Consider the following 27700-nt stretch of genomic DNA (forward strand, 5'->3'; position numbering starts at 1 on the left):
TTATTTCATCAGGATGATCATTCAGTTTTCTGAAGTGCTTCGTGATGAAATGTGGTTTCTCGAAAGCTTTATTTATTGGATCAGCCAAGCATTCATTAATCTTGATTGCCGGATGCGGCTGCTTGATTCTTTTTCGCTCACGGGAGGTAGTTCCAAAATGTTTCATTACGAGTTTCAAGTTTATATTTCTTATTCTTTAAAATCGCTAAACATGCATAATGTTTAAATCTGTATCAATCCGATCAGAAAAACTTCTAACTAATGGAAGAAATTTATTACATACCCAATAAAGCATCGCCAGGAAGTTGTTCTAATTCTTATTCTTAAAAGCTGTCTTATATTAATTCATATTTATTATAAATACACAATAAACTTTAAAAATAAAATAAACTTTCAATTAAAGTCGACAAAAATTTCACGTGAGTATAACTCTCACAAGCCTAAATTGAATAAACATTATCAAAAGCAAGAAATAGAAGCTTACAGGTTCATAAGAATAGTTTTTAAATGAACGAAGCGCCAGGAAGCGGTCCTGGCGTTAAAATCTTCGAGATAACTTCACAGCTGACTTATATACGCACGTGAACGTATTATAATGTTTTTTAAATCGTAAAAATATCGAAAGACTTGTAAATAAAATAGATTCAAATGGCTCACTCTCAATATAAGGTCCAAAATGTGATATGCCAAATTCACTCGTAGCTTAGGAAATCAAAACTTTGGCATTTCAAAGCAAACAAGAACACTCAAATGTCTCAAACAAACACAGTTCACAAGACTAAATTTTCTGCAATGGTCTTCCAATGAAATAGAATTAAAATATGAGATCATTTTGTTGATATTTAAACTCCTAGCAGAAAAAAAATCCCAGTGAGAAAACGAGCCTGTATCTTCTCTTTCCTGGAGGGAGTAAGGGGGCGTGGGCCGAGATTGTGGAACATGACGTGTATTCGTGTCCACTGATGTTGACAAGGCACGCGCGCTCACAAGATTAATTTATTTCTGCGCGGAGGGAAAAAGAATAAAAGGGTGGACAAACACGACAGTGGTGGCAGTGGCGGTGGGATGAACACTAAAAAAAGGAGCGCCAGGAAATGCATGGGAGTGAGTAAGCGGGTGAATCGCTACGAAGAGAGAGAGTGAAGGGGGTTGGGGGGGAGTGGCTTAAATGGGGGAACTTTGAATGAGTTTCGGGGTGTGTGCGACAGGATAGGGGAGGGGAGAGTGTGGAAGAGAAAATGGCAAAGATGAGAGAAGAGATAGAGAAGGGTGTCGGAGGGGTTTAGGGAGAAACCGAGAAGCGAGAGGGATAGATGTATATATATATATATATATATAGAGAGAGAGAGAGAGAGAGAGAGAGAGAGAGAGGGTGTACATGGAGAGTCGCTGTGCTGCACTCACTGGGAGATGGGAGGCTAAAAAGGGTGCGAGGGAAAATAGAGGGGGGAGGTGGGGGTGGGGAGTGGAAGGATCAAGGCTCGGGTGGGGTGCAACCGGAGACATCGAGAAGATGTATTGAGACTGAACTGGGGGCAGTATTTGTGGATGCAATCGTGTAGGGCGCCGGTATCCGGGAGAAGATGGTTTTCAGGGTTGAGCGTTTGCACGGGCTGACTCTCAGGCAAATTTAAATACGTCAAAAAAGCCTACTAGAAACAATGGTCAAGAACACAAGAGGTGGAAGTCGTACAAACGAAAACAACACATTTTATGCATGAGCGACGTCAACTATATGTCTATGACATGACGAGGAAATAAGGATGACTGCAGTGCAAAATGGCAAAAGTATTTTGAAAAATCATTTTCACAACAGTATCCCTTCCTCAACCAAGATTTCTATTCCAAGTACCAAAGGAATGCATTTTTCAATATATATTCCAGCAAGAAATCTTAATAGAGTGTTCCTTTGAGATAATCATTTAAGAGTCTCAGCAGCATTTTGAATTGCAATATTTTGCTGAGGAATGTGAAATGAATCGAGATAATTACAATCATAAGAAATAATGAAATATTTATGTCGAGAGAATGAATCCGTAGTTTAATTGAAATACCTCAAAATTTGATGCAATCCCTCATCGTGTCCCTACTTGCTCCACACGCACACAAAAAAGCGCGCATAACGTATTAAAAAGCCGAAAAATAGAAATGATTAAAACTAAGAATGCCATAAAAGACGCCTAACTTATCAAATATTCGTAATTTTAGACAGAAATTGCTTTATTTAAGAAAATGAAATTGAACCATTTGAAAAATATGATTAATAAGCAAATTTATCGTAAATAGAGAAAATAAACTTATCGGCATTTGTATATGGATTTATAATTTAAAAAATTGCAGTGCGAAAACATGGAAGGAGGTGTTCAAAGTTCCAACAACCCAGGTTGATATTTGTTGAGCATGCAAAATATTAGTGCTCATTGTAGATACGGTTTTCTGAAGTAACCAGCAAAAATGTTCATTTCCTAAAGGAAATAGTGTGAATGATCCCACGAGTGCTGCCCCTTTCAGTAAATTAAAGCCATTGACTGCAGTATTCTAGGACTGACAACGACAGTTACTAAATAAAAATTGCGAGCACATGGCGTACCGAAGTTTACCGAACTCCATCCTTACTACAATTTCCGAGAAAAATCGACATTTATGACTTAGTTAAATACAAACAGTGCTATTTAGGGTATTAACTGGGCGAACTGCTATCTCTGTTTAATCTCTTTTGAAAATTAGCGGGAAATTTTCCGATGTTTCCATGAAGGATTATATTTCAAATAATATTATTATCTAAAAATCACGCCGTAATAATTTATTATTCTAACAAATAGTGAACATCACATAGTTTTTAGATGAAAAGTAATAAAATGAAATGGTTAAAGATTGTCATGCGCATAAAGATGTTCATTTGAAATATGTTTAAAGAGATATTATCTTAAAGTCTTTCAAGATGGACATTTAATTATTTCTGTTTTCCACTTTTACTCCTAAGAATCAGAACAAAACTGTCATCATATGTCGCACCTCACCATATCAGCCATCGAGTTTTTATTATACAATCACACAGTGATCTTACAGAAATTTATGGTCGATTATTTTATAAATATTCTAAAATTTTCCAAATGCTAACGACAACCACACTTTATTAACTGCATAAGAGGTAAAAATATCCTCTCAGCTACAAACCAGCACCTGCATCAATGATTAGTTGAGAGTATTATGATAATTGATCGATTTCAAAAAATATAAGTAAAAAAGACGATGAGGATCGTATACTAAACATACGTTAAGAATTCGGAGGCAAATCAAATCATCAAACGATCAATCGCCAATCGTTGAGGTAACAGAGAGTGTGGCGTGTGGGAGAATGAGAAAAAAACTACTGTCTTAATCCTACAGCGTAGAGTTTCACGAACAGAATACACGATAGGAGCTGGAGGGCGGGAGATGGAGACAAGGACTATGGGGGCGGCGATGGGTTAAAATTATTAGGGGAGTGTTGATCAAAAGATGAGATCTTACACGAACACAGTGGAAAGAGAAAAGGAAGAGCAAGATGAAAGTTAGGGCGCTGGAGGGGAAACACAAGAGGCGGAGGGGGGTCCGGGTGAAGGGGGGGAGGAAGAAACGAGATTGGAGATGTGAAAAGGAAAGGGGTGGGGGAGGTGGAAGCGGAAGAAGAAGAAAGGGTGGGCTTTTGGTGGGGGGGAGGTGAGATGGAGGAGTGGTATGGGTGGGGAATTAGATAATGGGTGCGGCTTGGATGGGGGAAATTAGAGGAGATGGGCGAGAGAGGAGGAGGATGGGGTGAGTGGTTGGGATTTCGCGGGGAGGGATGGGGGGTTCTGAGCGGAAGAAGAAAGAAGGGGTTGGGGGAGGGAGAGGGGTGGGAATTAGATAAAAGGTGCAAGGGTGTGAAGGATCGGGCTGATGGGGGAGGGTGGACGTGTGGGGGGTGCTAGGAAAACTCGTGCGAGAGTGGAGTGCAGGAATTAGATAAGAGAGATGCGCGTGATGTAGGGGGAGGGGTGCAGAAGGAAGGCCCTCCCTGAGAGAGGCGTTTGGGTATGGAGAGGGTAGTTAAATGGAGGTACCCTGCTCATAGTTTGGGGGCGCGGCTGTAAGCGAAAGCAGTTTGGGGGTGAGGGAAAATAGAGTGCAAAAAATAGAAGTCTGTGGAGGGAGGAGTAGAGATAAAGGGGAAGTGCGAGAGAGCAGAGTGTGAGACACTTCAAGGGTCGACGTGAGGAAAAGCAGGCTTAAAAAAGAGAGAGCAGTGAATGGAATGGAGGAAACGTTGGACCGAAGGGGGGAGGGAGGGGGAGAGAGGGAAGGAAGATATCGGGTGATTGGATGGGGTAAGGATTTCGTGGGCAAATAAATGCCGACGACCAAAATTTCGAGCACGAATTCGCTCGTGGTGAGCTGGAGAGGGCTTAGCTTTAAGTCGGGTGTTTAAGAGGAGTAGGAATAGATGCGGCCTCAATGTTATTCGTTCTTTTGCACAGCCCATCGCTTCGAAGGAAACGATCCGATTTCCTTTTCTCGTTTCTCTTGTTTCAAGCACTTGCATCTATTACCAGCATTAATTTACTCCACAATTATTACAGGGTGTGTACTACCGAAGATTTTTTAATTACCGCCTCGGAATCGAATGACAACGGTTCTAATCCTTTGGTCGTTTTTTTAAATTAATTTGAAAATAACTGCTCACAGATTTAGGTGCAGTTGAGTTTTGAAGGGACAAAATACCACGAAAATTTAATATCCGCTCGTCGAGGCATATATTTTTAGCATCGCGTCAATATAATAAGCTGTAAGTTAGTGGAACAAAATTGGAAAACCGAATTGAAAAAAAGGGTGGATTTCAAAGTGATTTTGAATGTTCGAGGTTCAAATTTAATTCGTGAAATGGTAATCGGGATTACAAAAGGATTGGGTCTAACATATGCAAAGTAACTGCAGAAACCAGCTAGGGATGTTATAGGTTTTAGATTTCATTTTAATAAAAATTCCCTTTAAATTATGATAAAGCGTAATTAGTTTTCATTTATTTACTTTAAATTTACCCGTATTTATTTCTTGAAATGCATTTTATTAAGTACTAACATCGTCAAGGGATAAATTAAAAAAAAATACTAATTAAAGTAAAAGACAATGATATCTGTAAATTTTTCATATGTAAGCATTGTTAGTGGATGTAATATGTGAATAAGCCACGGAGCATAAAACACACAACTAATTCACGAATATCAGTTACAGAGATTGGGACAACTGAGATGTTGGACATTTGCTCGTTTACATAAGTTTTAAACATTAGAGCCATCCTTACACCCAAAATTGATCCTTGTGACGCGGTATTTAATTTATAGATAAATTTTCCCCGATACCGCGAGACAAGGGAGGCCGCGACTCTACTTGTTTTGAGGGCGCCAGGCTAGCCGCATGGCTAGCCGCAGAGTCACGCCGCTGGCTGTCACCTGGCCCATCACACTCCTCGTCCCAGGGGAGGGCTCGCTCACCTTTTATGTGCCCCGGGGTGGGCAGCGGCTCTTCAGCTGAAATCACGAGGGGCGCAAGGAGGCGCATAAAAATGGACTCCGACGAGTAAACTTCATAAGAACTATTTATTATCACAAGAAAAGGTGTGGGCGCTCCCAAGCAAACATGACGCGCGGTGCCGACGCCTGCTGGGCCACGATGTTGGGTGGCCGCTCGGCTGCAGCCGAAGATGGCCGCCTCGCTGTCGACTGCTGGCTCCCGATGTTCCGGTCGGGGCCTGCGGTGGGCCCACACGGCGAGGTCGGTTGCTGGCACGCGCACCCCCGGTGTTCGCAGGCTGTCGGTGACTCGACGATGATAGCACACGACCTTCTCTCTCGGGCATCTCACAACGAACTCTCCTTACCACGTGTTGGCCGGCACTCTCCGCGCGCGGCGCGCCCCGCTCTTTTTTTTTCTTACATACGTTGTCGGCGCCAACAGATAGCGCCCCGCCGTTCTACGGCTCGCGAGAGGGGCGCGCGTATTCGAACTGGGCAAGTGACGCTGCGCCAAGCACAACGTCACATCCTTTTAAATGAAATTAAATCCGTCGGTACAAGGTATGGATAAAAAGTATCGGGAACAACATTTTCCTTATGTGACTGTGCCTCGCAGCGCGCTCGCACGGCGCAAGTTCAATGGTAGGTGGTCTGACTTTTCAACATGAACCAAGCGCCATTTGCCCGCGAGCGTTCGTTCAGGCTATATCTTGTTCTTAGTGGACCTCGGTCGAGTAACTCAGTGCAAGCGCAAAATGCAGCGAACGATTGAACAGCGGTGCGTCATCAAATTTTGCATCGAACTAGGGAAATCGAATTCGGAGATATTGGGCGTGAGTTTACAAATGTTTCAGGATGAAAGTATGTCACAAACTGCTGTTTTTAATTAGCACAAGCTCTTCAAAGATGACCTGAGAGACTCTGGAGGACGAGCCCCGCGCTGGACGACCGTCGCCTTCAAGAACCGACGACAAAATGCAACATGCGCGTGAAGAGCTGAATTCAGACAGTCAGTTAAGTGTGCGCATGATCACATATCATATTGGTATTTTTAAAATGACAGTGTACACCACTATCACTGAAAATTTGGCGATGCGAAAGTTGTGCGCTAAGCTCGTCCCGAAGGTCTTGATGGACGACCAAAAGCAGCGTCGAGTTTCTCCTTGCACAGACCTACTGCAACGCAACGCGACGAGTACTCAACCCCCTAGCAGTTCCCACTTGGCACCAGCAGACTACTTACTATTCCCAAAAGTGAAATCTTCTCTCAAAGGATATCACTATGGGACCCTAAGGGCTGTGAAAGAAGCTAGCACGCGTACCCTTAAGGACATACCAGTATCCGCCTACCAGGGAGCCTTCGAATCGTAAAAAATCCGCTGGAAAAATGCATCGACGTTTAAAGGATCTACTGAGAAGAATTTTGAGCCATGACAGCAATATCTGAAATAAATCTATTTTTCCGAAACTTTTCATGATACTTTATATACAATCCTTGTACTTCATGGCAAAACCGAACAAACTAATTTACTGAAGTTTATAACAGATTAATCAAAACACGGTTATTCTATTAAAGCGTTATTTTAAACGGGTACGGCAAACCAACAGAGTATCATAAAAAGAAGATAATATTTTATAATATATTATAAATGTTTTACACTTTAATCGAAACTACTTGAAAGACATTCCCAATAATTCATCAGTGCTGAAATAAGTACTGAAACGAATTATATGAACATCAATGCAACAATTTCCGGGTGTAAAAATCATTCTCCTTGACCGGGATGAAAGTGAATGATTTTTACGCTCTGAAATTGTTGCATTGTAATTCACATTTAGCGGATGACTCCGTTAAAAGTTACTATCATGGCATCTAATGCAGTTTCTTGGAAGACGTAAACTTCAATTAATGAAGGTCATGAGAGTATCAAGTGCTAGAGAAGGTATATCTAGAATGACATCGGGTGGGAGGGTGACAGCCTAACGCGCACCAGTGTGTGTGTGTGTATATATATATATATAAAATTTTCTGAGTCGGAAACTTTTCAGACCACCCATGTATACATAAATAAATATATAATATGATTATATATATATATATATATATATAATATACAGAACATTTTCTTTTTAAAGATTAGTCAAAAACGAAAACAGCTCACTTCAATATTTTGGTGATCCCAGCCACATTCATCAGCATACGAGACCTCCAGGACGAGGAAGTGAGTTGTTTTCGTTTTGGTTAATCTTCATGAAAACAATTTTTCTTTTGATTATGCATGAATGAATGTGCATAAAACACATATATATTTCTTTATATATATATATATATATATATATATATATATATATATATATATATATATATATATAGCCACATACACACGCATAAATATATAGAGATCCGCTCGAACCATCTTTCTCTCCTCGCTATGAAATGAATAATTAATAAAGGTCTTCTTTATTTCGTTCGGCACAATCCGGACGTACCACTATCACAATGATCTTTTGGAGGGTTTCAGAGTCAAAGCTAAGTGAATCAAAAGAGGCTTCGAGTACGTGGGATGAATTTAATTCGGAAAGGAAGAAGTGGATGAGGGGATTGGGAGGGCGGGACATGGAAGGAAGGCAGAGGAGACCGAAGAGGGAGGAGGTTGGGATAGGGGAATTACGAGGGAAAAGGAATGACCGGGTGGGCGGGTTGGGGGTATAAAAAAAGGGATGGGGACTGGTAACCCAGAGGGGTTGGGAAGGGAGGCAGCGGATCTGCGAGCAGAGGACGGAATTGGGACGACGGGGGGTAGGGGGTGGCGCATCTCGAAGAATTGGGGGATACCTAGATGGCATGGGGGAGGGGGAAGATAAGGGGACGAGGGAGTTGTGGGGAGGAAGGTAGGGACGGGCACGTGGAGGGAGTGGTGGTATGAAACGGAAGGGTTAGAAGGGAGGAAGACTGGGCAATGTGGAATCCAAGTAGCTGGGTTTGAAAAGCGAGAAGTGGCTTTCAGGGATAGGCAGAGAATGGAGGAAAGATGTGGTTTGGGGGTGGATACATAAAGGCAGTGGATGGGCAGAAGGAAAAAAGAGGTCCTATGCTGCCATCTGTGGGAGAACAAGGGAAGGAATAAGCGCCCGACTGGTGACGGGACGAACGTCACTTCAAGTCTGCACCCATTTCTCTGGGTGCGTGAACAATTGATCTTACTTCACTGTCGTAAAATGATTGATGCCCTATCTATTTGGTGATTAAATACTTTAAATTCACATTATTACACGCCAGAGTCACTTATCAATCGGCCAATCTAATTATTTTTGTGAATATTTCATGCCAAATTTAATTGTTTTCATTACCATTACCAAAAACCCTAAATGAAAATACCGAAAAACTTCACTATATTGGAAAACTGTTAAATTTTAATGTGATTGAATGTGATTTAACGGAGAAAATACCCCTTTGAATATTAATAGTAGTATTTAGGGGAGGCGGCCGACAGCTGAGGTCATTTGTGCCATAGGGGATGGAAAGGAAAGGATGAAGAGCGGAGAGAAACCCGGCGTCGGCATTAGCCTACTTTTTACGAAAGGCGCCAAGGGGTCCGCAACTTAACATCCCATCCGACGGACGTTGTAGTAACTCAAAGTGCCCTCCACAAAGTACCTCAATTAGGGATCGAGATACCTCTGAAAAATATTCATTACCGCCGGGATTTGAACCCGGGCCCTCTGGATGGGAAGCCAGTACGATAGCCACCGCACCATCTCGATCCCCCACTTGAGTAATTATGCATTATACATCTGTTTTTCCCCTCTTTCTGTGACAGGGAAATGGCCAAGAAACTGAGACTACGGGTTGGGAGAAGGGAGAGGAGAAAATGGCAAAAAATGGGAAAGTTGGAAGAGCGGAGGGGGATGCTTTTCTGTGGTAGAGAGAGAGAGGAAGCCAGTCCGTGGGGCCATGGAACGGTGTAGGAAATGGGATCCTTCGGGATCAGACGACAGAAAGTGGGTGAGATAAAGGAACGGGGTTTGGTCGAGGGGGTGATGTCGTGGGAGGACGAGACGTACTGCTGAATGGAAGACACGCAGATGAAAGCTATCGAAAAGGGAGAGTGTCCCGAATTTGAATGACTTCGCCGGCGATTTTTTTTTCATGGAGACCGCAAAAGAAGAGCGCAGGCCCCTAATACCAAATTCAGTCCCTTATTTAATTATTAGGTCTCAAAATATGTATAGTTTTCATAAAATATGAGTTTTGTCTGCTCACAAAAGGAAGGTTAAGCACCATCTTACCTTTGCTATAACATCCACTATTTGAATTCGGTGATTCAAATTCCACACGAAAGATCAAGTTCGCAAATATTTATAAGGCACCCTTGTACAGGGTGAAGCAGAATGAACTCCCTAATTTGCAAAAAATCAGTGACGAGTGCGCAAGTAAGTTAGCGGAGTGAAAGTAGTAACGTTAGCTGAGTAAAATAACGCCTTTTTTTAAATTTGCCATGAAAAGGCCTGCTGAGCATCGAGGCTTTGTCATAGAATCGTTCTTTAAGAACAACGATAGTGTTATGTGGACGCAGAGGGCACTGTGGTCTAGCGGTGATGCTCATTTTCACGTCTCCGGCTCAGTTAATTAGCAAAATTTTCGTTACTGGGCCACTGGAAACCCTCCCAAGACCTCTTCATAGCCCCAAAGTGACAGTTTGGTGGGCTGTGTCCTCCATAGGTTTTCTTGGGTCTTGCTTTTTTTGAATCTCGAGGTTCAACTGTTACTGTGAACTCTGTGCCCTATTGTGTGATGCTGGAGAAATATTTACTCCCCAAAATGGAAGAGTGTGGTGAGGAATATGACACAGAAGCCTTTTGGTTTCAACTGGATGGTGCCACGGCTCATACAGCCCGTCGTTCACGCCAAATCCTGCAAGAATAATTTCCCGATCTCCTTATGAGGGGATGTTCGATGGGCCCCTTGCTTCACGGATTTGAGCCAATGTGATTTTTTCCTTTGGAGATATCTCACAGCTGAGGTTTACCAAGTTCAACCAAGGACCTTAAAAGCTCTTAAGGAGAGAATTACAGATATCATCGCTGGAATAACGCAAAATATGCTGAGAAGAGTTTTCAAAATTTTTTTTGAACAATTCAACATGTCCATCACTCATCAAGGTCGTCACCTGGATGAAACAATTGTCAAGGCCTAGTGAAAAGAAAGATATTAAATGTAGTTTTCAGAAATAAAAACCTGTCATAATTATCTTGATTGTTCTTTTAACAATTTACCCATCAAATTAGGGAGCTAATTCTGCTTCACCCTGTACATTCACGAAAAGTCAACTCCTATGGACAATCACGAAAGAAATATTCGGAAACTCTAAAGTAAATTTCATTCATTACAATGCACACGATTAACAACTATTAAATTGTGGTTATTTTTATTTAACAGTGATTACATAATATTTTGTAAATCACTAAGGTGATAAAATAAGCCGATCGTTTTACTAGACTTTTAAGCATGATGCATACTTTATTTTCATTTTTTATTTATTTCTTACGGTTTTAACTTGAAATTATATGAAAGAAATATGATAAATGGTCGTAGAACAAATTAGTAAATAAATAACAATAAATTAACATTTACATTCAGTATTTAATTTCAAAATATGATTTAAATGTAATTCTTACATTGGTTTAAATATAAAAATCAAAATAAAGTAACAGCGTGCGCTTTTGTGATGCGGATAATATACGTAAAATGCTTTTGACCATTAGATGCCTTTCTGATATTTCTGTGCATGACCCTATTCTCCAGATAAGGCTCTATCCAGCTTGTTACCTTCCAACTTCTAGAATTTATTAGTTGACCACCCACAGGCATTGCATAAATCTTGCACTTTTGAATAATCAGGTGAGCATATACCGAAGCTAATGGCAGAAGATATCAATTTAGAAATTGCTTTAATTCGCTTTCTTGTTAAAAAAGTGCAGTACTGGAATTCTTTTAGTTTGATCGATGCTAGTGATAATATTGCAAAGCATTTTAGAAAAATTTCAGAAAATGAAATATTTTTGCGAAGGAAACTACGTTCTTCCATGAATACTTATAAAAATTCCAGTTTATCAATTCCAGTTCTAGTTCCATTTTTCTAGTTCATTGTCCAGATATTCCAGTTCCTTAAAAAATTCTCTGGTGCGTCATTTTGGCTCGTTAAGCGCACATTTAATTCATTATCGAACGAAGTCGAAGTCGTTTTGAGTAATAGGTTACAGACAATTTACATTCAGGAAATTCATAGATTACAAGCTGATTAGGGACCATTGTAAACTTTATAAGGTAGTATATAAATATAAGGTTAAAAATCAGCCACATTTCCTGAAAATTAAAAACAGCCATATTTTTGACAGTATATATAGATAATGTATCGGAAAAAGTGAAAACACATTAGACAACATTGTAAGATTAACGCAAAAAGGGTTCCACCTTATTAGAAATAAACTCCAAGAAATGCGTGTATGAATGAAAAGTAATTGGAGAGCTTATGATACAATCCTTCAACGAGAGTCCAATCAGAGATTTTACTTCCTTTTCAATGATAGGAACAAATACTCGTCGTTAACGCCAAGAAGATACTGCAGTCGTTAAATAACCTTTAGGGCATAACAAGGTATTACCAAGATGAAGCTGGAGGTGATTACATATTGCGTTGGATGCAGTAGCCCAACTTTTGATGGCACTCAAATTCTCGGTGCTCTGAACACTCTCGGCTCCAACCATGCTTTTCATTATTTCGGGTACCATATCTTCCTGAGAAACCGCAGGCGACACTAGGAAAGGAACTCTCCTACCCTGAAGGGTGAATCTCATGCGCCGCAGATTAGAGCTTAAGGCGAGGTGAGATATGACTCACCCCTTAAATCAATTATTATTAGTGTTGTTAAAAAAAAAGTCATATCCTGTCCCGCACATTGGTGGAACACTGTGATGTAGTGCGTACGATGCCCTCCGGTTTGTGAAATATATTCTACTTTTAATTAAATTTGGAATTTTGTAAAACAAATCGTCAATCCTAAAGATAGTTAGCTGATATACAAATAACGATTTCCGATTAATGTTGAAGAAAGTTGTCAAGTTGTTCTCTGATTAGGTGGCCGTAAAAAAAATGGAAGTTCATATTCCAATGGATATCAGTTCATCAAAGCGTGTGACGAGAGGATTTTTGTCTACTTCTACAGTTACACGCTATCCCACAAAACGTAAATGCGTGTGGCAGAGGGGGTCAGGATAAAAGCCTTTTATGCCACAATAGTCACTCACGCATTAATATGTATATTTGTAAATGCATTAACACACGTACACCTGCATGAATACGTGAATCGAGAAAAAATAGGTCTGCTCGGGAAAACTCTTTTAAAAAATTACTTTTTCTATTCAGAAAATATGAGCGGCAACTTCTGATTTTGCTAAGTTTATATATCTTGCGTGGTAAGAGCGGACGCTTTATTCTGTAATTGATGTTGTATATATCTCTTATTTTATTTATTCCGTTGTGAGACCATAGTAATTCTCTAGGTGTCAATACTGAACCCAGTTTCTCTGCATTTCTCTAATAATCCCATTTTTACTCGCTCTATTTGACAATCTTGGTCCTGCCATTCTTCTTCTCCATATAAGTATCAAATAAATTTCAAGAAAACTGAAATCTGTCAACTTAACTAGAAAATGGCTAAACCAATATAGAGTCGAATTTCTCGAGAATATTATACATTAATACATGTATTCTAAGCTTTTCTTAAGTCGAAGGTGATTTAGAGCTCCTGAACTCAGAGGAGTCTTATGGTAAGCGGCAGGTAAATACCATTTCCCTACGGAATCCTTTCTTTCACCCCGCGTTATAGCGTGCTTGCCGTAAGCCAATTTTGGGATACAGGAATGGAAATTCATACTTCACGCACGCATGCCTACGCGCCCGAGCAGACTCCTGCTATCGCACGACGACAGGGGGTTGCCGAAGCCAGTTTTGGTGCGCTCTCGTGCGCCGGAGGGAAAAGGAAGGGGCGCACGGCTTAAGTTTTCCTCCCTACATTTCCCCACTCTTCGACCCATCCTTCCTTTTCTTTCTTCGCAGTTCTCTTTTGGCTCGAATGTGACGCCTAGACACCACGGAGTTGTAAACCCCGAAACTCAGAAAATCGTTACTTCCCTAGAACCAGATCATAGTTCTCGAATACTAGAAACATAAAGAAATAACGATGTTTGCGGGCGTAGTACTTAACAATGTGAGGGAAATGATACGACCCAAAGAAGTAAACTTTTGTAGCTCAGGCTAACTGTAATTCGTGAAGGACCCGTAATTGTAAAACAGAGAAGGGTGATAATGTTGCACAAGTGTGTTGCAGTGGACTTCTAGAGATAAGACGAAAGGGTCGCCATGGTTACGACAACAACATTACTTGCATACACTACAGGGGCAACAGTTTGCTTTTATCGCGGACTACACGAAAATGTATACGATGATATGGGCACCTGAGAGAAAAAAATGAAAGGAGATGATTATCTAATAGCAAAGTTAGACGAGCACGAGCGTCGGAGAAGGGCAAGTATAAAACAGATAGTAAGAATACGGACTTGAATAAAGAAATCAATGAGTAAAGTTTACCGGCATTCCACGAATAATACATATTAGTGTTTGGGAAAAGGCTGTTTCAAAAACATTTTGAAGCATATACCTACACGTGGAAGAAGCCTGAAGACTTAAAAATGTGCCGCAAAGACTATAATGATTAATAATAATAACATAATAAAGGAATGCGAGTGCTAAAAGAGTGCAAATGTAATGTAAGTTATTGTAATTGACCTCTGTTAAGTTCTTATGAAGAGCCAACTTATAGCTAAGAAGCCGAATATATCAAAAATAGCCAATGGTAGTTGTTGCGATTGGGCTAAACTTAGCCGAGAATAGCAAACCGATGGGCACTACGTATCTTCATATAGCTCCTTTACGAGCTTCTTCCCCATTACATTCATATGTAATTTGAGCCTTTTTGTCTCTGGGATTACCGATAGGAAAAGCGAGCGTTCACTGAAGACCTAACCGGTAGAGATACAGATAGGGATTCCTGCAGAATTCCTATAGAACGATCTTGAAGTCTGATAACCCGCAATTATAACGACGATGACTACTTTTCGCTGACGCGAATTGGCTAATTTCCATCGTAATTTGAAATTCTGACTAAAATCGATGAAACTCTTCCCTAGATAGCAAGAAGTGATCGGCTAATTAAACTAATAACAAGTATAATAATCCCTCCCCGGACTACAACCTTGACGTGGTGGAAGGGCTTGTGCGTTCCGATGACCCCTAGAGCTGTACTGGCGGGAGTAATAAAAATTGCTCCTGGTAGGGTCACCCATGCCAGATAGGTCGAAGGTTAGGAGCCAGACGAAAGGTAGTCCACGCAGCGTCTGTTCCTCAGTGAGGCGGCTGCAATGGCGTCTGACCCCAGTGGGGCGGCCAGTAAGTGATGGTGTCACGTTAAAAACACTATTGAGGAAGGCAACGGGAAACCACCTCAATTATCATTCCCAAGAACAATGTGATGGACAATAGAGATATTTTGAGTCCTGGCAACCACGGGGCTCGGCCCAATCGGCCGTGTGTCGTGCCCGGCAGCGGGGGAGGCAAGGCTTCCGCGGTCGTCATCCCACGAAACCCTTGCAAGGGAAAACCAGCAGCAGCAGGACAGAAGACGCAGGAGAAAAAGACCAAATTAGTTAGAATAGGAACGTGGAATGTTAGGACAATGATGAGGACGGGGAAATTGGAGAATGTTAAGCGAGAGATGGAAAGGGGAAATATAGATATTTTAGGTCTATGCGAGGTGAGATGGAAAGATAGCGGGGATTACTGGAGTGATAAGTATAGAATAATATACAGCGGTGGGGACGAGAGCCAACGAGGGGTCGCCATAGTATTAAATGAAGAGGTAGGAAGAAGCGTAGTCAACATAGAGCAGGTAACGGATAGAATACTACTAGTGGAGATAAAAGCAGAACTGACGAACTTAGTTATTATCCAGGTATACATGCCACCGAGCAACCATAAGGAAGAAGAGGTCGATAAGATATACGATCAGTTAGAGGACATGATTGCATGTGTTCCTGCAGGGAAACATTTGATAGTGATGGGGGATTGGAATGCGACAGTAGGCGAAGGAAGAGATGGTGATGAGGTGGGGGACTACGGTTTAGGCACGAGGAATGACCGCGGGAAGAAAGCAGTTGAGTTCTGCAGGAGACAGGGGTTAGTTATCACCAACACTTGGTTCAGACACCACAAAAGACGCAGGTATACATGGAAAATGCCAGGTGACTCGGGAAGATATCAGCTAGATTATATCCTGGTTAGACACAGGTTTAGGAACAGTGTGATAAATTCCCACAGCTTCCCGGGAGCGGATGCGGACTCAGACCACAATTTAGTTGTTATGAAATGTAGCGTACGTTTTAAAAAGATAAGGCAGGGGCGGCGAGTTAGAAAATGGAATGTAGAAGCATTAAATGGGTTGAAAAGAAAGGAATACAAACAGGCGGTAGAGAAAATCATGGAGGACGGTAAAGAGCTAAGTACTATTGAAGAAAAATGGGAATGTATCAAAAAAGGGTTGTCTAAAGCGGCAAAAGACACTATTGGGACCGTTAACGCTAAAAGGACTCGTAAACCATGGATCACGGATGAGATGATTACAAAAATGGATGAGCGGCGAAAATGGAAGAATATAAATACAGAATTAGGCAAAATGAAGTACAAAGAATTGAACAATAAATTGAGGCGGGCAACAAATAAAGCAAAGGAAGCATGGTGGAAGACGCAGTGCGAGAATATGGAAAGTCTGCAGAGGAAGGGGGAAATCGGTGCGCTTTACAGCATAGTTAAATCTTTATCGGGAAGTAAGAAAGGGAGATCAACGATAGCAGTTAGAGATAAGGCCGGTAAGGTAATAGTTGACGCAGGAAAGATCCAAGAGAGATGGAAGGAATATGTAGAAGACCTGTATAGTAAAGAGCTTAGACCAACAAAGTTAGACATTGAAAAGGAACATGACGTAGAGGAAGATAGCTTAGGTCCAGGCATACTAGACAATGAGATAGAAAGGGCATTAAGGGAGATGAAACTAAATAAGGCCGTGGGGGTAGATAACATTCCCGTGGAACTTTTGAAATGCTTGGGAAAATGTGGGAGGAAGAGGCTATATGGGCTGATCCGTAGTATTTATGAGGAGGGAATCTGGCCGGAAGACTTTGTGAGATCAGTTTTAGTTCCTATTCCGAAAAAGGTAAAGGCCACGTCATGTGAGGACTATAGGACAATTAGTTTGATATCCCACGCAGCTAAGGTTGTTCTCAGGATCATAAACAAAAGGATAGAGAGTAGGGCAAATGATTACTTAGGGGATGATCAGTTTGGGTTTAGGAAGGGGAGAGGTACGCGTGATGCCATTGCAGTAATGAGATTATTAATCGAGAGGAATATAGAACACAACCAGGAGGTATTTGCCTGTTTCGTAGATTTCGAAAAAGCGTTTGATAGAGTAAATTGGGAAAAACTAATGAGTATATTGCAGAAAATAGGAATAGATTGGAGGGAAAGGAGGCTAATCCGCAATCTGTACATGTCTCAGACTGCCCAGGTGAGGGTGGGAAACGGGGAGTCAGGATGGGCAGTGTTAGGAAGGGGTGTAAGGCAGGGTTGCCCATTATCACCGTTGCTGTTCAACCTGTACGCAGAAGAAATGATCAAAGAGGCATGGGAAGAACTCGAGGTAGGAATGAAAGTGGGCGGGGAAGTCGTAAAATCAGTTAGGTTTGCTGATGACCAAGCTTTAGTTTGTCAGTCAGCCAAGGGGCTGCAAGCATTGCTTAGTGAATTGGAAATTCAGTGCGACAGGTATGGGATGAGAATCAATATTAATAAAACAAAGGTTATGCGATTTTCTAGAAAGAAAAAGGCCAAGCTTAACATTAAAATAGGAGGGCAAAAGCTAGAGCAGGTAGAACAGTTTACGTATCTCGGTAGTGTTTTGGACCAACACGGTCAAAGTAGTAGGGACGTAAGGAGAAGAATTGCGCTAGGCAAAGAGGCTTTCACAAGGAGGAGGGAGTTGATGACAGGGACTTTGAGTAAGGATGTTAAGAAAAGACTCGTAAAAACTTTGATATGGAGCGTAGCTATGTACGGAGCGGAAACGTGGTCATTGAAGCAGGAGGATAGACGTAGATTGGAGGCTTTTGAAATGTGGGTGTGGAGAAGAATGGAGAAGGTGAAATGGACAGAGAAGAAAACAAATGAGGAAGTACTTGGTATGGTGGGCGAAGAGAGGGGTTTGTTGGGAGCAATCCTATGGAGGCAGGAAAAGTGGATGAAGGGGGTGTTGACCGGCAGTGGGATGTTGAAGACTGTGATAGAGGGTAGAATGTTGGGCAAAAGAGGAAAGGGAAGGAACAGGATAGGGTTGTTGGACGGGATGAAGGGAGGAAGGAAGTACTCAGAGATGAAGAGGGACCTGATATAGAGTAGGATGATTGATTTTGTGTTTTGTTAGGAGTAATAAAATATTTGTTTGGTAGTTGTGTCAGTCCAAAAACCTACCTTAACCGGTAGATTACTTAAAAAAAAAAAAGTATAATAATGCTAATAATAATAAGTGATTATACATAAATATTGAGAACAAATAGGCCAATTTGATTGTCCCAGAAAGTATAGTGTCGAAGTATACCCTCTAATATGATACATGTTGGATGGTACATGAAGATTTCATTTTTGAAAATTAAAAAGTAAAACGCATTAAATAAGAATCACATTACCTGTAATCATTTTGCTGAGAATATTTATCCAGGTCAGAGATATGTTTGTTTTTTGACACATCCAGCTTGTACAAAAACTGAAATATTTTTTCATAATTCAAAGTAATAGTGTTAATGGAATAATGCAAGTGTAGAGCAAAACTTTTCCAATTAAAACGAGCAATAATTTCAACTTTAAAAGAATTGACCTATCGCCTATTAAACAAAGTCTAATTAGATGCAATTAATCCTTTGAGGAGCTAGATCACCTTGCTGGTGAGATTTATAAAACAAATTTTCTACGGTAGTTAGGTTGTATATTTATGCGAATTAACAATATTCATAGTAAAGATACACCAATGGGCCACATTAAAAAATGTGTGATGAAAATAAACGGATTTCTCTTAAATCATTATATCGTTTTTTTTTATGAGAAGGCAATTTTTATTCTAAAGTGGACTTTTTAAAGAAGTCTTATATGGCGTAACAATTAAGTTCATCTAATTAAGATCTCCATTTGAAATTTTCACGCCTCCAATTTGAAACTGCGTGGAGGTTACTTACACCCAGCACCATATCTCAAAGACCTCCTATTTGCAGTCGAGAATCATGGATTTGCGCGTAAATTCATTAGCATGGCTTACGTCAGAAATACCATCACACCAGGATTAAATGCAAGCATGAGGGCAAAAGAAACAATTGTTTTAATCCTTCCGGGTATGTTAAGACCCATCCTATCCGGAAAAGTAGGTTAACTGCGTAGTTTGTGATCTTTTTAATGTAAACGACCGTTAGGAAAAGCGGCCTCGGCGGCGTTATTTGATCTCCCGGAGATTCGTGTTCTTCCTCCACGAGCGCCATCTAAAGCAAAGCGGTAAAGCTGTGGTGAAAACACTTTAGAGGAGGAATAAGCGGGCGTAACTTATTCTCTTAATCGCAATTATTAAAGGCTAATGATCTTTATAGGCCGTGGGAACTCAAATCTTCCCTCGGATTTCGCGGCCTGGGTGAAAAATGAGAGTATAACAGGGTACCGCTACGATGTAAAAATGGACACGAAATTTCCAATTTTCACGCTCCTTATCATAATGCTAGTATAAAACTTGAATCCTGCAAATTAATCAGGAGATTGTGTTGCTCTTTGGTGCAATCCAGGTTAGTTTTACGTCAAATTTTTAAATCTACTTTAAGAACGGAAATGTAACCTTAACGTGGAATATGTAATATCTTTACGAGATCAAAGTTGTCATTTTTTTAGTTCTTACAGCAGAAATGCACTGAATATATATCTATATTTCTTCATTAATGCAAAGAGAATTGTGTTAAACTGATAGTGAAAATTTTTCAAAAAGTATTTACGAAGTTTTTTAGTGAGTCCTGTATAAAATATAAAAAAGAACTAATGTAATTGTACGTTCAGAGCTGCGACGTTAGCAATATGATCAACAATTTCAAGCATCTCATATTGTGAAAATGAAAGCAAAATTTTTCTGTGTGGTAAAATATTATAAAATAAATAGGGTAGATGATTTAATTAAACAGTAGCGAGGAATATAAATACGAATTTCATGCGTTCAAATAATGTGCACGTATTATAAGAGGAAACGGAGAAATAACTTATAAATGTTACTTATGAATTTATCCAAATACCATTAACAGTCTCCCGAAGTGCTGTCATATAATAATAATAATGTGGCGTATGTTTAATAGAAACTTCATAATTATTGCAGTGAACAGGTCATTTCATAGAAAATTGACTAATATTACGGTTCAATACATAAAATTCTAAATGAACAACTTCTTAACTCGTAAGAAATAATAATGCACTATTCTACTGTTAATAAATAATTTTTCAATCTATGTCTCGGCGCTGTTTCGTCATTTTCTTTTTAAACTCACTGCATAATTCCATAAAAATCACTATTGAACATAGGGTTTAGGGCAGAATCAACTTCTTAGACCTTACTACTCAGAAAAAAGAACAAAAATATGTTTCCAAACTATAGGAAACTCGCCTATACTGATCATAAATTCCTTCCAATTCCAAACATTTGATTTACCTCAAGATATCCAGTTCCCATTCTATGATACATATGCAGATAAACCAGCATTCCGTTGTCCAATAGCAACGGTGAATTAATTAGAACTTGCAACCATCAAGAACATTGCCTTCAAGAATAGCCACGGTGAATCTCTCATCTCTAACTTGGTACGGAAAAAAAAGAAAATGCTGACCATTGGCTTAAGTTCGTCACGTCGCGGGGATTTTGATAAGGATACATGCAAGTGGGGGAGAATGCCGCTCGTTAGCAATCTGTCCGACCGTATATGCAACGCGATCCCGAAGGATAAAACTCTCGTCTCCTTTTACACTCTCTGAACGCTCAAATTTCTTTATGCAAGCAAAGACAAAATGGACAAGTCCACGGTGAGTGGTGTACGTACAAGAACGTGTGGGTGCAACGCAATTTACGTTGGGCAAACGGACGGTAATTTCGTTACACGCATTACGGAACACCAAAAGTGTACCGCATTAGGGTCCCTAACTTCTATGGTAGCCAAACATGTTATTGAGTCCAACCTATCTGGCGACTTGGACTTTAAAATTTTATATCTTCAAAATAAAGGCAAGAACTTAGATGGATCAGATAAGGTCGAAATAATCCAATCATGGAAAAAGAAAAATCATCCCCTATAAGTGAGGCACAATTTAATTCTTGTTCCCCTTCTCAACATTGTTTTCCCCAAATTTCAATTAACGGGAGATGCCGCAACAGTAACTTTAAACTGAGTCATTCGCAAATATGTATTTCAATGCAACAATTTCAGAGTGTAAAAATCATTCGCCTTGACCGGGATTCGAACCCAGATCCCGTACGTCGAGGGATCCGGGTTCGAATCTCGGTAAAGGCGAATGATTTTTACACTCTGAAATTGTTGTATTGTTTTCCCCCACTGGCTATGCCTGCACCATCAGGCTGGCTGGCTCTTACCGGCTACCCACCCGGAGGTCTTCAATTCATGGCCAGTGAGGATAGTCGGCCGTTTCTCATCCCCCCACCAGTGAGAAAGCAGAGGCCGGATTATACTCTCCAGGCTCTAACACTAAGGACGACGCGTGGGGGGCAGTAATCCACTTCACCAACTGGCGGGGATCTACAGCCTACCTCCACACCGGCTGCCTCCCACAAGTAGCGGGAACCCTACCACGGACTGGCATTCTATATTATTAAGCAACTTTTGTCGACCTTATTTTGCACCTGCCCTTTCAATTTAAACCGCTTACGCGCAAAACCCCCAAACCCACGCCCTTGCTGTGTTAGAGGAAACTGTTTAAGCTTGCACATAACAACATTATGTATGTACCTGAAAGGTACATACATAATGTTGTTATGTATGTACGGTGTAAGGTCGAAGCCTTGGTCGACACATATATTGTTAGCGGTGGGATAGTAATTTATTATATGCTACGAATCAATCATGCTCGCCTTCGACAAACGCCTGAATCCACAAAATCGACGGCCAACTTCTATTCATCCTTATACTCAATAATTCAGTCATAAGTTTTAGGCCTTGTTCAAACTGGTGAATTCCTGAAATTATACCCTTGTCAAAATTATTTATCAGTTGACTAGGCTGCAAGAATAATTCAGTTGATGCTTGCTTGAATAATTATTGGGAGTCTACCGTTTACAAAAGGTTTTCAATAGAAACAGATTAGATATCGCTGCATTTCTGAGCCTCGCCTAACAAGAAAACCTACACTACGATAAACTGTTCTTTAGCTTTAAACATTCTACCTCCCTTCATTCCACCCAACATTCCTATGATTTCCTACCCCTACCACGCTGGCCTCTTTTCTTCTATTACAATATTCAACATTTCATCGCTGATCTGAACCCACTTTTAACTAATTCTTCGTTTGTTTTCCTTTCCATCCATCTTCAAACCCACTTATAAAAGAACTCCAACATATGTCCATCATCTTGCTTCAACAATCAAGTTTCACAGCTGCAAAAATTCAAGTTTCATTCAAATAAGCTTTGACAAGCTGTTCTTAAATTCCTCACTCAACGTCCTTGTTAGCAGTTCCCTCCCTGTGAAAGCTGCTTTATCTAACTCAATCCTCTTCTTACGCCCCTACCACTAAAACCATTTTGATCCTAAACACTTCCGAGATAGGTGAACCTGCTTAGTTTATGAACTCCTATTAAAATACTTAACCGTTGTCTTTCTCGAAAACCTTTGATTATTAAAATTAGTTTTTATTCCATAGCTATCACCATGATTTTCTATTTCGCTTAGTAATGCTTGCAACACCTTGGCTGGCTGGCAGGCTCAAGCTTATTCATTTGCAAAATTAATTGATTTTATGATTTCCTCACCAACGATCATTCCTATTTTTAGTTTATTTCCATTTCTCTTTTATTATTTCCTTCATATATAGGTTGAAAAGTATATACGTCAATGGACACACCCATCTTGTCCCCTCTTCCAAGCATTGCCCATCTCGACTCTCAATCTGCCAATCGCACCTGAGCAGTCTGAGTCATGTTTACAAATTCCTTTAAAGTTACCTATCCTTCAAGTCTACTCCAATTTCCTGCAAAAGGCTGATTAATTCTACCCAATTTGTTTCTATAGAACGCCTTCTCTAAATCTATGAAACAGACAAATGTAACACGTTGGTACGCGATGTTCTTTTCTAATAGTAAACTCGTTACTGCTATATGGCATCATGCGTACCTCTCCCCTTCCTGGATCCATCCTAGTCATACCACAAATATTCATTAGCTCTCCTATAATTCTCCTATAATTATAAATGTATATGTGTTTGCATGAGTATTGGATGAAGGGATTTTTGCATGAGTGTGTGCGCTGCTGTGGGTGTAATTTTCCGTGTTGTTTTTTTTTTTTGCATGTGGTATTTTTCTTTTTTACGGTTGGTGACCTAACACCCCCCGCCACACGCCCTTGCGGCGGCTTGCGGGGTATTATGTAGATGTAGATGTATAATTCCTTGTATTGATGATTCTATACACTCTTTAGCAGTGATCGAAATCAAACATTTCTCTGCTATCCTCACGTACGACTGCTTTGCCTTTTTTGGATTAGGAACTGACACTGATTTGACGAAATTTTCCGGCCACATTCCTTCCTTATAAATGCTACGAATTGGCCCATAAAACCTTTTTTTCATGTTTTTTCTAACCTGGAAGTAGTTTCGTAGGCATGTCATATATCCCCACAGCCTTAATGAATTTCAACGCTCTTACTGTCCTTTTTATTTTGCAATCAAGTATGCCTGGAATACAGTTATCCCTGATACCTGATGATGACGTTCAACGTTGAAACCTGGGTCGTGTTTTTTTTTAAATAAAGTGTGTGGAATCACAAAGTAAATTATTACATTTCATTCCAACAGTTATCCCCTTTAAAGTCATATTCTCAATATATATCCTAGTTTGTTGACCTGATATGTTTACCATATAGTTCCCTTATTTGTTCCTTCCATCTCTCTTGTATCTTTCTATGTTTGATCTACATTTTTCCTGGTGTATTTTTGAAAGTGTGCACGGATTTTCCCGTCTAACTTTCTGACAGTGCAGTGCAGTGACCTTCTTATGCAGCGCTATCATTTCACTCGTTATTTACTCTCTCGCTGGACTGTATAATGAATATTATCTCGAAAATTAAATGAATGAGCCAACACATTTAAAGCATATAAATCTAAATTTCAAAGAAAAAAATGTCAGTCTCTCTAACACCTTTAATTTCACATATAATTTTGAATCAAAATAATGACGGATAAATGAACAAGGTACAAGCTCCTGACAAATAAAATATTCTTATATGAAATAGTTAGTCTGAAACCAGGTGAATAATATAAATGACAGCGTCAAAACTATTACTATTAAGTTTTAATTTTTTCGTGCATCGCGATATTCGCGTGCTTTAAGTCATGATGCTACATTATTTTATTGAACAGACAAAATTTATTTTACTAGCAAGCCGATATGGAAATACTGAAACTCTTATATTTTACGAGAACATTCCGAGCAAATGGCTTCCACTAATTCAAGGAGTTGTTGATTACACGTGTAGTTCAAATGGTAAAGGCCCATAAATAATTAGAATGTGAAACCATGTATAATCCGCCGTTCTCAAAATGAGTTTTTCATTGGCGACCTTGACCCGGAACGTCTGTGGAAGTCACTCATAAATGTTAAATCACTCTAATTCATTTTATAATTGCCCACAGCAAATTCTCACTTAGGTCTTCATCATCATATGTTCGCAGTCTTTGGTAAAATCTGAAGTTTTGGGACTTGGATCTTTTCCTAGGTCTTCCCACATTTATATTACCCTTGCGCTCCAGTTGAAAAGCTTCCCCTGGAACTCTTCCTTATTTCATCCGTTGGACATGATACTTCCATTATATTCTATTATCAACTATTATCTCGTTAATGGCTTGCGTTTTAAGTTCATCTCTAAGATATATATCATATAATTGGGCTTGTTTGGAATAGCCTTCGCTTGATCTAAACAATTTAATTCCTACCATTTGTGAACCCTTCTTTCGTCATTTCTATTCTGTATCCAAAATTCAGAACCGTGGAGAATAGTCTGAATTGGAATATAGTTATACCATTTTAATTGTCTCTTCTATTGTTTTTCCTTTTATTTTTCTTCTTACTGAATTGAAAATGAATTAAAAACGGTGAAATTTTTAATCTAAACCTCTTTTTTCATCATTAATTGGTAATTCCATTCCTAAATACTGAACATGTGGTTCTTTCTCTATAGTTATTGTGGTTGTTTATCACTCTTTTTGGATATCTTTGATGTACATCATAAAATATCCATCGTTTTTTCTTTTTTTAGCGATACAGTAAGATTATAAATACTACAGATTTTATGGAACTGGAAGACAGATTTTCGTATTTCCTCTTCTGTTTTTGAATGATGACTTGGTCACCACCTAGTAGTAGATTAATAATGGTTACTTTGGTTGCGATTATAATTCCAGGGTTCACAGAAAGTTTTCAGTTACCCTAACATCGACTATGCACGTGTTAAATAGAGCTGGAAATGGATATGGAGACTTCATGGATATTCTCATTTATTCTGTCTGTTACCTTTCTGTATTCATAAAAATACTTTATTTTTTTATGAATTGTAGATGCATGGCTGTAAACGTCAAGGATGTTTTCCCTTTACAATTGCATCCCATATTTTTGTCGGTCAATCCGGTCCAGAGCAATCAATGAAAGCCAGGCGTGTTATTAAGTCGAATTCTCATCGCTTATCTAAAATTTGTTTCAGTGTGAATACATTGTTAGTACTACTTCTTCCCTTTTTAAAATCAGCTTGTTCATCATGAAATACGTAGATTGCCTGTTATTTTAGACACTCGAGTAGTTAATAACATAATATACACTGTAATGTCGATAATAAATTAAATAATACTTCTGTACCTACCTCATCTACTTCTGTCTACATTTTTAATAATAGGTATTACTTAAGCCTTTACCTCATCCATATGTAATCTAGAATTTTTCTCACAGAAATGAAAAAATATTGGCTTTAATATGAAATTGCTGTATTAAATCAATTCCTAGTTAATCTCATCAATGTCAGTGACTGCCCTATTTTTTTGGGCTCAAAACTTTTTTTTGCTTTATTTAGTTTTTTATTCAATTATTTTTGCATTTCTTCTCTAATGCTGCATTTGTGCCACAGAAAAATTGTTTTTAATAGTGTATTCATTTCTTTTCTGATGCATGATGAATTTGTGTCGTATCATTGTCCGTTCCGAATAATGCTTTGTTAATTTTTAGGTTATATTTTGGTGTCCATGCTGGTCGTTTTTGATGCTATTAATCAATTTTCCCCATGCATCTTCGTGGATTTTCTAATAAATTAGTTTTATTTGCCGCCATAGCTTTATTTGGGCATAATTTAACAGATATTGAATTTGATATTTGTATGCCTGGAAAACTTCAATTTAAACGGTATATAACGCTTCGGGAGTAACATTCACAATAAATATTCATCAATTCATAAACTTTGCACAAGGTAGTTCCTACATTATAGAAAATAATCGTTCAATCAGGAAATACAACTGAAGCTGCTATGCGTGATTTCATAATGCCCATGGGTATTCTGGATCACAGTTACATGACTGTATGATGAAACTATCATTCAAATTTAAGTGCTGATATCAGTGATATTCCATTTAACTGTAAAGTCTCAGATAAGGTTCTCCACTTTTCAGTTCTTCTTGGCTCTCACAACACTTGTGTGTTTAAATTAAGTTTTGTTCCAATTTTCCCGGATCAATAAATACACAATAATCATGGCAATCAGGCAAAAAGTTACTCTATACTTTTAGCCCACATTGTACGAAGCCATACTCGAGTGTATTTCATATATTAACGGGGAGGCAGTTGCTTTCCCTACGCCGCGTCGTCTGTGGTTTCTCAAGAAAATCTTGCGCATGAAAAACTATCCAGATCTGGTTAAGTTGGGGGCTGTTTAAGTCACTTGGGAATCGAAGCTAAATTCTCCGTTCAATATCCAAATGCTCAGCTCACACGTCCTCATCATAATTTAAAATAAAAACCGATAAGTTTTTACTGAAACTTAAATAATTTTTTCATTCTAATTCATTGGTAAAATTAAGAAGGTATGAGGACCCGAGTAAGAAGTTTTTAAGCAGAGCACATAAATATCCTCTAAATTGTGATTAAAGTAAGACTAGTTTCAACGAAAGACTAAACCATTCCCTGACTATTCTAAACCTATTTGTTTCCCATCATCATCAGTGGCCAAAAACTCTGAAAGAGGAAATAGTCTTCGAAGGATAGTAGAGATTTTATTTCCTAACCAAAAGGGTCCAAATCCTCCTGGTAAACCTAAGCTGTGTTTTCTGGGTCCTTGTAAAGCCAATGGATTCCCATTTAGGGAGCAAATGGTAACTGACGTAATGATGAGCAGTGATATTAAGGAAATAGCGTTGAACATGAGCCAGCTCCGCCTCAGCATAGAGGTGGATCTTGAGCATTGCGGTGTTTGATGTGCGCGCACCTTTGGCTCCACATAAACCGTTTTTTCGGCTCGGGGTGCGGCTTGAGTACATTTTTCGCCTAACCAATGATTCATAAGCGAGAGTATGCCATTGAACCGGATGGGGTTTTTGTGCGGAAGAGACTGAAGTAAATATTTTCCGAGTGGCTAAACTTCCTCAGATATCGTAAGCAGATCAGGGAAAGGGACTATCTCTACTCCGCTTTAGTTTTTGCACGCCGTGGTGTTTAGTGCGACAAGG

Source organism: Hetaerina americana, unplaced genomic scaffold (assembly GCF_022747635.1).
Source record: "Hetaerina americana unplaced genomic scaffold, ioHetAmer1.1.p SCAF_32, whole genome shotgun sequence".
In the NCBI taxonomy this organism is placed as follows: Eukaryota; Metazoa; Arthropoda; class Insecta; order Odonata; family Calopterygidae; genus Hetaerina; species Hetaerina americana.